At 38.1% G+C, this 10,563-nt stretch overlaps 1 protein-coding gene across 1 annotated transcript in view; it reads right to left on the bottom strand.

Annotated features, from left to right (window-relative positions):
- Hs3st5 (heparan sulfate-glucosamine 3-sulfotransferase 5) overlaps positions 1-8,971 on the bottom strand; it is a 197,389-nt gene extending 188,418 nt beyond the window's left edge. The window contains exon 1 of the mRNA XM_008832663.2: positions 8,813-8,971. The gene's annotated coding sequence lies outside the window, so the exon portion shown is untranslated. The remainder of the gene's footprint in view (positions 1-8,812) is intronic.
- Positions 8,972-10,563: the final 1,592 nt, after the last annotated feature.

The following is a 10,563-nucleotide window of genomic DNA, read 5'->3' as shown; positions in this document are numbered from 1 at the left end:
AAAACATCAGAAGATGGAAGGACCTCCCATGCTCATGGATTGGAAGAATTAATATTGTGAAAATGACCATCCTATCAAAAGCCATTTATACATTCAATGCAATGCCAATCAAAATCCCCATGACATTTTTCACTGAATGAGAAAAAAACATCCAAAGATACATATAGATGCACAGAAGACCTCAGATAGCCAAAGCAACCCTGAGCACTAAGAGCAATACTGGGGGGATTACTGTACCAGATATTAAACTGTATTATAGAGCTATAGTCATAAAAACAACATGGTACTGGCATACAAATAGACCCATAGATCAATGGAACAAAATTGAAGACCCAAATATGAGTACATGCAATTTCAGTCACCTGATATTTGACAAAGGGGCCAAGAACATTCACTGGAGGAAAGACAGCATGTTCAGGAAATGGTGCTGGCAAAACTGGATCTCCACCTGTAGAAGAATGAAACTAAACCCTTATTTTTCACCTTTCACAAAAGTCAACTATAAATTGATCGAAGACCTCAATGTGAAGCCTGAAACTCTGAAACTTTTAGAAGAAACCATTGCCAATAACATCTACAAGATACAGGTGTAGGAAAGGATTTTCTAAAGCAGACATCAATTGCCCAGGAAATAAGGTAAAAAATCAACAAATGGGTCCTCATTAAACTAAAAAGCTTCTGTACATCAAAAGAAGAAACCAAGGAAGTGAACAGAAAACCCACAGAGTGAGAGAAAATCTTCACCAGCAACACATCTGACAGAGGTTTAACATCCAGAATGTATAATGATCTCAAGGAACAAAGAATCAAGAAAGGAACAAATCCAATTAAAAGATGGGCTATGGAACTGAACAGAGAGTTTTCAATGGAATGAAAAATATGGCTAAGAAGCATCTTAAAAGGTGTTAACATCACAAGTAATTAGGGAAATGCAAATTAAAACCACCTTAAGATTGCATCTTACCCCAGTCAGACTGGCTAAGATCAAGAGAACAAATGATACCAAATGTTGGAGAGGATGTGGGGAAAGGGGAACACTCATCCACTGCTGGTGGGGCTGCAAACTGGTTCAGTCCCTATGGAAAGCAGTGTGGAGAACTCTTAAAAAACTCCAAATGAACCTACCATTTGACCCAGTTATCCCACTCCTTGGCATATACCCAAAGAACTCGTCCTAATGCAGAGACACTTGTACATCCATGTTTGTTTCTGCATTTTTCACAATAGCTAAGAGATGGAAGCAACCTAAGTGTCCCTCAACTGGTGACTGGATAATGAAAATGTGGTTCATGTATATGCTGGGGTTTTACTCAGCAGTAAAGAAAGATGAAATCTTTAATTTGCAGGTAAATGGTTGGAACTAGAAACTACTATACTAAACTGAGTAACACAGACTCAGAAAAAAAATAATACATGTTCTCCCTCATATGAGGATCCTAGCATCAAATCCTGATAAGTGAGTATGTATCCAGACATAACTACAGGAACCAGGATAATGAAAAGGAACCAGGGAGGTAAAGGAAAAAAAGAATCTGAAGGAGAAGAACAGTAGGAACCCAGCATCAATAAGGGAAATATGGATAAAAATGGTGTTATTTTAAAGGGGGAGGGTATACAAGGAATGTGCGAGATAAAGGGAAAGAAGGAGCTCAAGAGAGGTGGGACTATAGGAAAAGGGTATTATAGGAGAAATGGGAAAAATGTGGGCACCTTAAATGGGGAAACTATGGTGGAAGGGTTATTAAACAAGATGAGAGATAAATAATATCTAGCTAGTTAAAAAAAACAGAGGGAACCATATTAGTCCAATAACCTACTGATAATGACACATACAACTAAATCAAAGAATACAATATATCTCCATTCAAGGTTTATCTGAGAACATTTGTTCTTCACCCAAGCTTTATCTATGTGGCACATGGTAATTAAAAGTACCGGACTGGTGGAACTAACCTTCTTGGATGTTTAACAGCCATCCTTTGAGCCCTATACTAATTTCATCAGAGGGACATAAAGGGCAGTTTTTGCTCCTTGCCCTCCTAGGTTGACTAAGTTCCAGGAGACTATGAGCATCTCTCAAAATGTCCTGTAACTTGGGTGAGTCACCTGTCCTCTTGATCAAGGAGGCCATGGAGACCCCACTAGATGGACCTGAAGCAGTGTCCAGTCTACAAAGAGGAGGGTCAACACAGAGAAACATTTCCTTCATGTTTCCAAGCAAAGCCAGCCATGGTCAAGTAGGACCTTTGACTTATCTTCACATAGACAAAACTGGTAAAAGAAAGGAGCTCGGGGCTCCTCCCAAGCCCATGTGACCCCTGAGGAACAGATCCTCAAACAGCCTTAACAGTAAAAATATATTGGTTTATCTGGGCCAATTGTAGGGTCTTAAACACCCAAAAAGAAAGTATAACCAAAGATTAACAGGGGCCAATGTAATTTTTTAAGAGTTCATACGTATAGCTAAAGGCTACAAAATAAGAACCAATGCCAGACAGGAGATACCTTCCTTTGAGTTATTGGCCAAGGTGGCCGAAAAGACTCCCAGACAGTAACCTCGTGCAGAACTGGGAAAATGAACAGCAGACCCCAATGTTATCTGACTGATTGCTGCTAGATGAGGAACAGCTGATCTTCCTAAAACAAAGACCTCTAGATAGGCTGACTAGATTCACCAGATGGACAAGTATTGGGGAATGGCTGGGGGTGCCAACAACACAGTGGATAGTAACAGGGATGACAGAGTATATGGGCTCCAGTGGGGTGTGTGTGTGTGGGAGGGTGTCATTTGGGAAGTGGGTATGTAGATGAATAAGATTGTTTGGGATGTTCTGTGTGATATACACACAAAAAAATCAACAAATAAAAAATGACTTACATTTAAGTAGGAAGCATAAAAATTTACTTCATGTTAAATAGTAGAGGTGATAAACATTACCACTGCAATCTACCTGATGACTTTATATCCATACTCAGGTGCCAAGGATCTGAGTGTAACTGACTGTGACTAGTAATAATTAGATACATAGAGATTAGAGATGCATGTGCAAACATCTAAGCGTTAGCATTAAAAATGAGTTCTTTCTGTAGGAAACTGCATATTTTTAAATGAAATGGAGATCTTTTTAAAAGGTTAAAAACTCATTAAATTTTATGTCTTACATGGTTTATACTGAGTTTAATATTGTATAACTATATTAATTCAACTGTAAATCTAAAAAATTACAGCCACTTTTGAAAGAGATGTATCGTTGCTCTGGAAATTGTTATTGAATATGTCAAAGCTGTAATGAAATGCTTCTTCTAATCATGTGGTTATTAAATAAAAGAAAAAAAAAGAGAAATCGCATTAAAGTCAGTATATTACCAGGAAGCTGTCAGGATTTGGACCCCAGTGAATTCTGGGAAAGTGTTCTTTCCACCTAGCATTCTTCCAGAAACACAATGATCAGAAGTATTTCACTGCACTTAGAGGACTGAATGCATGTCGCACACGTGGGAGTGTTCATCTACTGTCTGATCACTATCATTTCATTTCACATTCCAACTGTGAAATGGCACACAATGTTGCTGGATCAGAGGGCTTTCAGGGAGGTTGCTGTTGAATATATATGTTGTCATTTTTATTTTCTCTTCCTTGAAAGGGAGAGACTTCAAATAAATGCATATTTCCTTTTCCTACTTCAACCCCCTCACTTTCATTTTGAAATAACTTCAGCTTCTGTTGAAGATATAAAGGCCATATTCTATCCTCAATATCCAACCTGTGCTCTCATAGCAGAATTTGGCCTTAAAAACCCATCAATACATATTTTCATTAAACTAAAGAATTAATTACTTTTGATTCATACAGAATGAACCAAATCATAGGCCGGCTGCAGCAGGTAATAATAATGCTTGAGCTAGCCCCCTAGGGAAGCGTAGGGAATTTTTGTTCTTCCATAATATTCCACAGAATAAGTTATATCTTAAATTATTTTGATCTAATTATTATTCTTATATTAAAATAGTGTAAGATACAAAAGTCTCACTTGAGGATATTTTAAATAACAATTCACAGGATTCCCTTAGAGTTCTAAAAAGTCAGTTTTCCAGATAATTGAGTATTTTTCTAGACATTTAAAATATTTTAAATTTACATTAAGAATTATATCCTCTAGAAGAGTTCACTGTGGTAAGCAAAATAAGCCAAATTCAGAAACATAGATATTACATGTTTTCTCTCATATATAGAATCTAGACTTATTTTTAAAAGGCATAAAAATAGGAGGGGATCGTTTGGGAACAGGAAAGGAACCATGAGGACAACCAATGACAGTATGTCATGGGTGAATATGATCAAAGTGTGCTTCATGCATGTGTGAAAATGCCACAATGAAATCAATTATTTTATACAGTTAAAATACACTAATAAAAATAAAACACATCAGTTAGAAAGAGGTTTTTTAAGTTCTGAGAAGCAATAAAGTATCGGATATAAATTTGCCAGTTGAGGATAACGATCAGCAGTATGTTGATTAAATGATATTTTTGTTCCTTTAAAGTCTCTCCCTATGCATTTCCAGCTTTAAAAAAATACATCAGGATATATCATAATGTGGTTTTATGACTTCTTATATTCACTTATATATATTAGACTGTTTCTCAACATTAGTAGTTAGAATTTTACTATATAAATTTAATGGCTTAACATGTTAAGACTAATAAACACACTTTACTCTGTTCCTATATATCTGAGAAATTTCCTTTTTATGTACTTTCATAATAATGTTTACATTCCCAAGAGCTCCTTCCATATTTAAGTCTGCACTGATGGTCCCACATGGCTCTGCTCCTCTAGAGCTCAGCCTTACATCTAGCTCTTTCTTTCTCTCACTGTCAGATTTCTAGATAAAGCTGATCAAGTCTGAATAAAGTTACACTTGCTGTTTCCATTTCTGGACTAATAAAATGGCAGATTTTTTCCAATGATGAGTAAAATGAATACTTTTAAATTCGATCACATCTATAAGTACTTAGAGATTTTATCTGACCAGATGGTGTTACTGTTCTTCCTATCAGACTTTTATATGAGAAGTTGGAAGGGAAAAGAATGCTATTACACATGAGGGGCTCAGACTAAGAACTCAGCAGCCCATTTCTCTTTCGAATTTTATGCTGCTTTGATTCCATGAAGTTTCTGTAATTTACTCTTTTGTTGTATATTTCACTTGCCGTGCGTTGAGACCAGTGCACTCCGACTCCCTGAAACCATGTTGTAAGTTTTCTTTAGGGAGCCATAAGTTAAGAACACAGTCTGTTAACTCTGCCAGTTATAGTAACGTGATTCACTTGGGGACACAAGTCCATTGTCTCTCCACCTGCTCCTCTGCAAGGAAAAGGTAAAGAGAGAACGGAAAAGGAAATGAAGGAAGTAGGAAAGGAGAACAGATGGAGGAAAAAGAGATAGAGATGAGGAAGGTACGCTATGGTGTCTCTGAAATTGAAATAGTACAGAAAATTAGCACTAACATATTGCCATGTATTACTTGGGTATCTTATTTCACTATTAACTTATAAAGTTTAGGATTTCATGGTGCTGTATAGTAAAAATCTTTAGAATTTTATATTCAGTTGTGGCAATCAGTATTGAGAAAGCATTGTTAAAATGCATGTGAAATTATTATTTTCATTTATCCAATTCTGTAAATAATTAATTTTGATCACTTGAAAATCACTGCCATATTTTATGCATATAAATGCATTCAAGTTTCTGTGTGATATTAATAGCTAATGTGTATAGTTGATTGACACTAAGGGAATATACTATTTCTTGCATATTTTCTGGACAGGGAATCTGACAAAATATGAACAGGCATATACAAAAGCTGATAGAGAGAGGAAGGCTCCAATCAGCCTGAAATTCAATCAAAGGATCTTGATTACAAACTTTTTTCTTCACTATAAAAATATTATCATTAAATCTTCAAGGAATCAGCACAACTTAAAATCTGGATGTGTCCCCATGAATCACTTCTTTTGATGGAATATAAAAACAAACCTTTTATAAACTTAAAATCACAAATAATAAAAACGAACTTGCTCAGCGAGACATCATAAGCATGAATGAATAAAGTTATAGTCACTGATACACAGTAACCTGCCATAAATATATTACATGGTTTATAAGTTCTTATCTACAAAGGACTAAAAGGATTTAGTGATATATGAGGCAGATTCTTTTGAAATCAAATCCTGAATTTTCAAAATGAAGAGAAAAGATAACCCTAAAAATGGAAAGGAAACATGGAGGTAAAGGAAAAGAAAGAACCTGAAAGAGGGTGAGAGTAGGGAACAGGTGTTATCTGTGCGGGAGGTGGCGAAAGTGGGAGTGTATGGCTCGGAGGGGAGGAGGGAGGGACATGCAGAGGCCCACCGTGGGGAAGGACGGAACTCAGGAGAGGGGAGATGGCAGGAGGTGGGTGTTATTTGGAGGTGGGGAGGGAGGGGATAATGGGTACTTTTGGACTGAGGAAGCAGGAAGGAGTTTAGATTTTGGGGAAAGTAGAGATGAATGGATTTTGGGGGGCAATGGAAGCCAGAGAGAAATGTGTTGCCTCTGAAACCCCCTGAGAAATGCACATATGGTACCTGAACATTAGTGCATATGTATACCTGGGGATTGTACGGCAAGGAACACAGTGCCAGACAGGAGAGACTTCCCTTCAAGTGGTTGAGAGTGGTCCAAGAGTCTTCCAAAGTAACACAGGCTATTGTGAGAGCTCTTGATTATCTCCCAGTCTTGGAAGACAAGACCCTACTGTTGAAGAGGACATACTTTGGACAGAGGACTTGGAGCAGTGGAGCAGGAACTGATCTGGAAGCCTTCTACCTGAAGTTTAACTCTCATAGTTCTAGAGGATACTATGCAAGCTGCTAAGGGAGAAAATCAATCAATGGTCCAAACCAATCCTAAAGTATAATAATCATAATGAGCAGCAGAGCAAACTATCTCTACTGGTGCAGTAGTGGCACTGTTATCTGGGGGTAATCAACAGCTATCTAATTGGATGTAAAGCCCTCTCAATGGGAGTGAACTCATGGGTGGCACTATAAACACAGCCAAATACACACAGCTGGAGAGGTCACAGATCCTAGAGAAAACCCTGTCTCTGTCATATCTCTAGGCAAATGTAATTTCTTAGTATGTGCTAAATATGGAAACTTATTTTTGCAGACAAGTATACCATACCATATACCACTCATCAAAGAAGTTTTTTGCAACAGGTGGAGGCTACTGCAGAACCCCATAGTTGTTTAGACACAGAGAATATTCGTCTGAGAGATGCCCAGTCCTAGGTAGCATATCTACAGTGGAACCTCTACACCTAAGACTCATGGAACATAGCAGAATGGGGGTAGAGAGAAAACTAGTTCATCCTTCAACTTTTACCAGTGAAGCCTCCTTAAACAACAGAGTGCAATGCATTCAAAAGGCCACAACTGGCCAACTTTTAAAGAATAAGAAATCGCAAGTGTGTGTCTCTGGATAAGACTCCTATATCAAACCTCCCCCACCCATGGTCAGGGACCATTGTTGAAGAGGGGGTGGAAAGACTGTAAAAGCCAGAGTTGGTCCATGAACATAGCAAAACAGACGCTTTTGGGCCACTGGAAGCTGGCACATAAGAACTTATGGCAATGGTGGCACCCAGCACAGGACCCATGCCAACTCAATTAGACAAGGGCCCAGAGTGGAGTGAGGGAAATGGGTTGGCAGGTTAGTCCCCCTAGTCTGGGAACTATTGGAGACTGATCACTACTGGATGAGGGAGAGTAGGCCATACCAATGATTTCTAGATAAGCTGACTAGACTCCAGGGGATGAATTTATACTGAAGGACATTTGTGTACAAATGCTTGACTAGATAGGACTTAACATGAGGTATGGTGGGAGGTGGGAGTGGGATATGGATGGGACAGAGGGTCTAAATTTGATTAAGAACTATTGTATAAAATGTACAAAAACTCAAGAACCATTTTTTAAATGCAAAAATTCTTAGTCAATCCTGAATGAACTCACTAGTTTTTGTCTTCTAGACATTTCTTATAGCTAGACCCAATAACCCTGAATATCTAAATAAATGAAAGCCTTATATGGGTCAGAGTGACAGCTAAGGAGGCAATGAGGCTCTCATTGAAGGGAGATGTAAATTAGTTGATCATATTGATGATTTAAAAAGGAATATTAATGAAAATAATTTAATTGGAGAGATAAAAAGGAAGTGATAATTAATCAGTTTTATGCTAAAATCACTCTTTACTTACTCTTGTGGTTAAAGGAAATAACATAAAACCCCAAGTTTAACATAAAGTTTGTAAATGGAACATATATTACTTTCAATTCCAGCTTCAGTTTCTTAAAGGCCCAGAAGCAGCTGCATCAGGATCCCTAGGAAGGGCTGAATTATTGTAGAAATTCAGAATCCTGCACTGTCTTCCAGCCCCAAGAAATCTAAGCCTCTGAAATACACTTAGGAATCAGCATTTTAAAGCCCCTCCTCTCACCCTCCTGTGGCTCTTGTGCACACTAAAGTTTGAGAACCACTGTAAACCATGCTTTTTACCATGAAATGGATTGTCACGTAATCAAGATTTCTATTCTCTTTCTTCTGCTTTCATCTGAATGACATACAGCAAGTGCATGTTATTTACTTCCTGGTTTTACTGTGGAACTGCACAAAAGTAGCCTCTTCCATTTTTGGTTTTGTACAGTTTTAATTAACACAGCATTAGCTTTCAATGTAACTAAGGACTACCCAAGTTTCACTTACCTTCACATCTTTATGCTTATCCAGAAAGTTCTGAACATGCAGAGACTTTCAGGAAGACTACAAAGTGGGCTCTCTGGTTTTCAAGGATGTGCTGACCAGGCTCCTGAGGTGAACAGCAGAAACTCATGAAGAGAAGCCACCAGTGCTCAAGCCAGTGGGTCCCTGGTTATCTCTAAACAGAACAGAAAAGCAGAGAGTTGGTCAGATAGTATTATCACCAGAATCTACCATGGAGACGGTTATTTTCAGTAAACCAGCAGTGTTACTAAATTTAAACCTGGCTAAGGCTTGCTGCTCCCGATTTAGCATACTTGTCATTTAAAATTTCATGTCATTGTGAAGTCAGAATCACAGGATGACGCTGCCTGCAGAGAAGTCTGTTAAGTTCCTATTGCTGTGATTGACTAGTTTTTCTAAATATTGCATCAAGCAGGATAATTACTAATTTTATGTTTGATATGCAGGTGCTGAATTGGTGCTGAATTTCTAAGTCAAGGTTGATGAGGTCCCTTGGAAAAATATCTTTACACAAAAACCTGTGATACCCCACAAAACACAAAATGGGATATTTTTGCTAAATCCCCATGGAGCTGGTAATTTTGCTATATTTTTTTTTCACACGGGCAATGCTTTCAAAGATAATTAGGTATAAACAAGTATAATATCCTTCCTAGTTGGTATGTGTTGCTGACTCAGAAAAAACAAAATTATAGCCTCTTTGCTGAGTGACTTAAGTAGAAGTTGATAGTGGCTAACAGAAAAAGAGAATAAAATGTTGATTTTTAAAGGTGATAATCATGCAAATATTTTCCCTGGGGGATGGATTAAACAAATGGTGCAGATGAGTGCAGTCAAATGTAAAATGGCAAGGGCACGCTACACATGGAAGCACAGATACCTTGTGCAACAATAGTTCTCATGAACGAAACTAATGCCTGGCTACCCCAAACCATTCCCAGCCATTTTCTTCTTTCCTATGTCTCACAAACAGAATTGAGAGGGGTCACGTGACGATGTACTGGGCAATAAGCAACATGAGCTATCTTGGATAGGAAATCCTAGTAGAACTCTGTTTTTGTTAAGTAGAAAGACTGTTGCTTCCTTTCTCTTTTATATACTCACTGGCCATGGGGATATGAGACATAGAGGAAGAACAGCCATCTTGTCACCATTATATAAAACAATGAAAATTCAGAGAAGCAAAGATACAGATACTTATTGATGTATAGCAGAACCAATCCCGCTAACTCTGGAACACTGCTTGCTAAAATCACTAGATTTCTTACTCCTTGCTAAGAGCTTTGCTGTCTGACAAAACACTAAAAGAATTGTTAAGATGTAAGAAGTGTGTGCTGTGATTGCAGTGATGTTTATCTCTCCACTCCTCAGTGTAATCTGCAAATAAGGGAAGCACTCATTCTGCACAGCCAAGACTAGCTCTTCTTGACAGGCTCTCTCCAAGGGACATCTGGAGGCATAAACTTGACTTGACAGGCCTTAACATATATGACAGGATGCTTGAAATCTGGTGGGGCCTCTGGGGAAGTGCACATGGGAGGAGGGTCTAAATATGATTGAAATGTTCTATATGAAATGCATAAAAATCTGAATAGATTTGATCCTTTTTCCTCCCTCAGACCTAGAATCTAATAATCAAATCTCTTTGATTTGACATAATTTTTTAGGAGCCAGTCTCACTACATACCCCCAAGCTGGCCTCAAACTCACATTCCTGCCACAGTCTCCCCAGC

The sequence above is a fragment of the Nannospalax galili genome, unplaced genomic scaffold, assembly GCF_000622305.1.
Source record: "Nannospalax galili isolate Female #2095 unplaced genomic scaffold, S.galili_v1.0 scaffold55, whole genome shotgun sequence".
Taxonomy (NCBI): Eukaryota; Metazoa; Chordata; class Mammalia; order Rodentia; family Spalacidae; genus Nannospalax; species Nannospalax galili.
The sequence above is the reverse complement of the archived record's forward strand: the minus strand, read 5'-3'. Positions and strand labels throughout refer to the sequence as shown.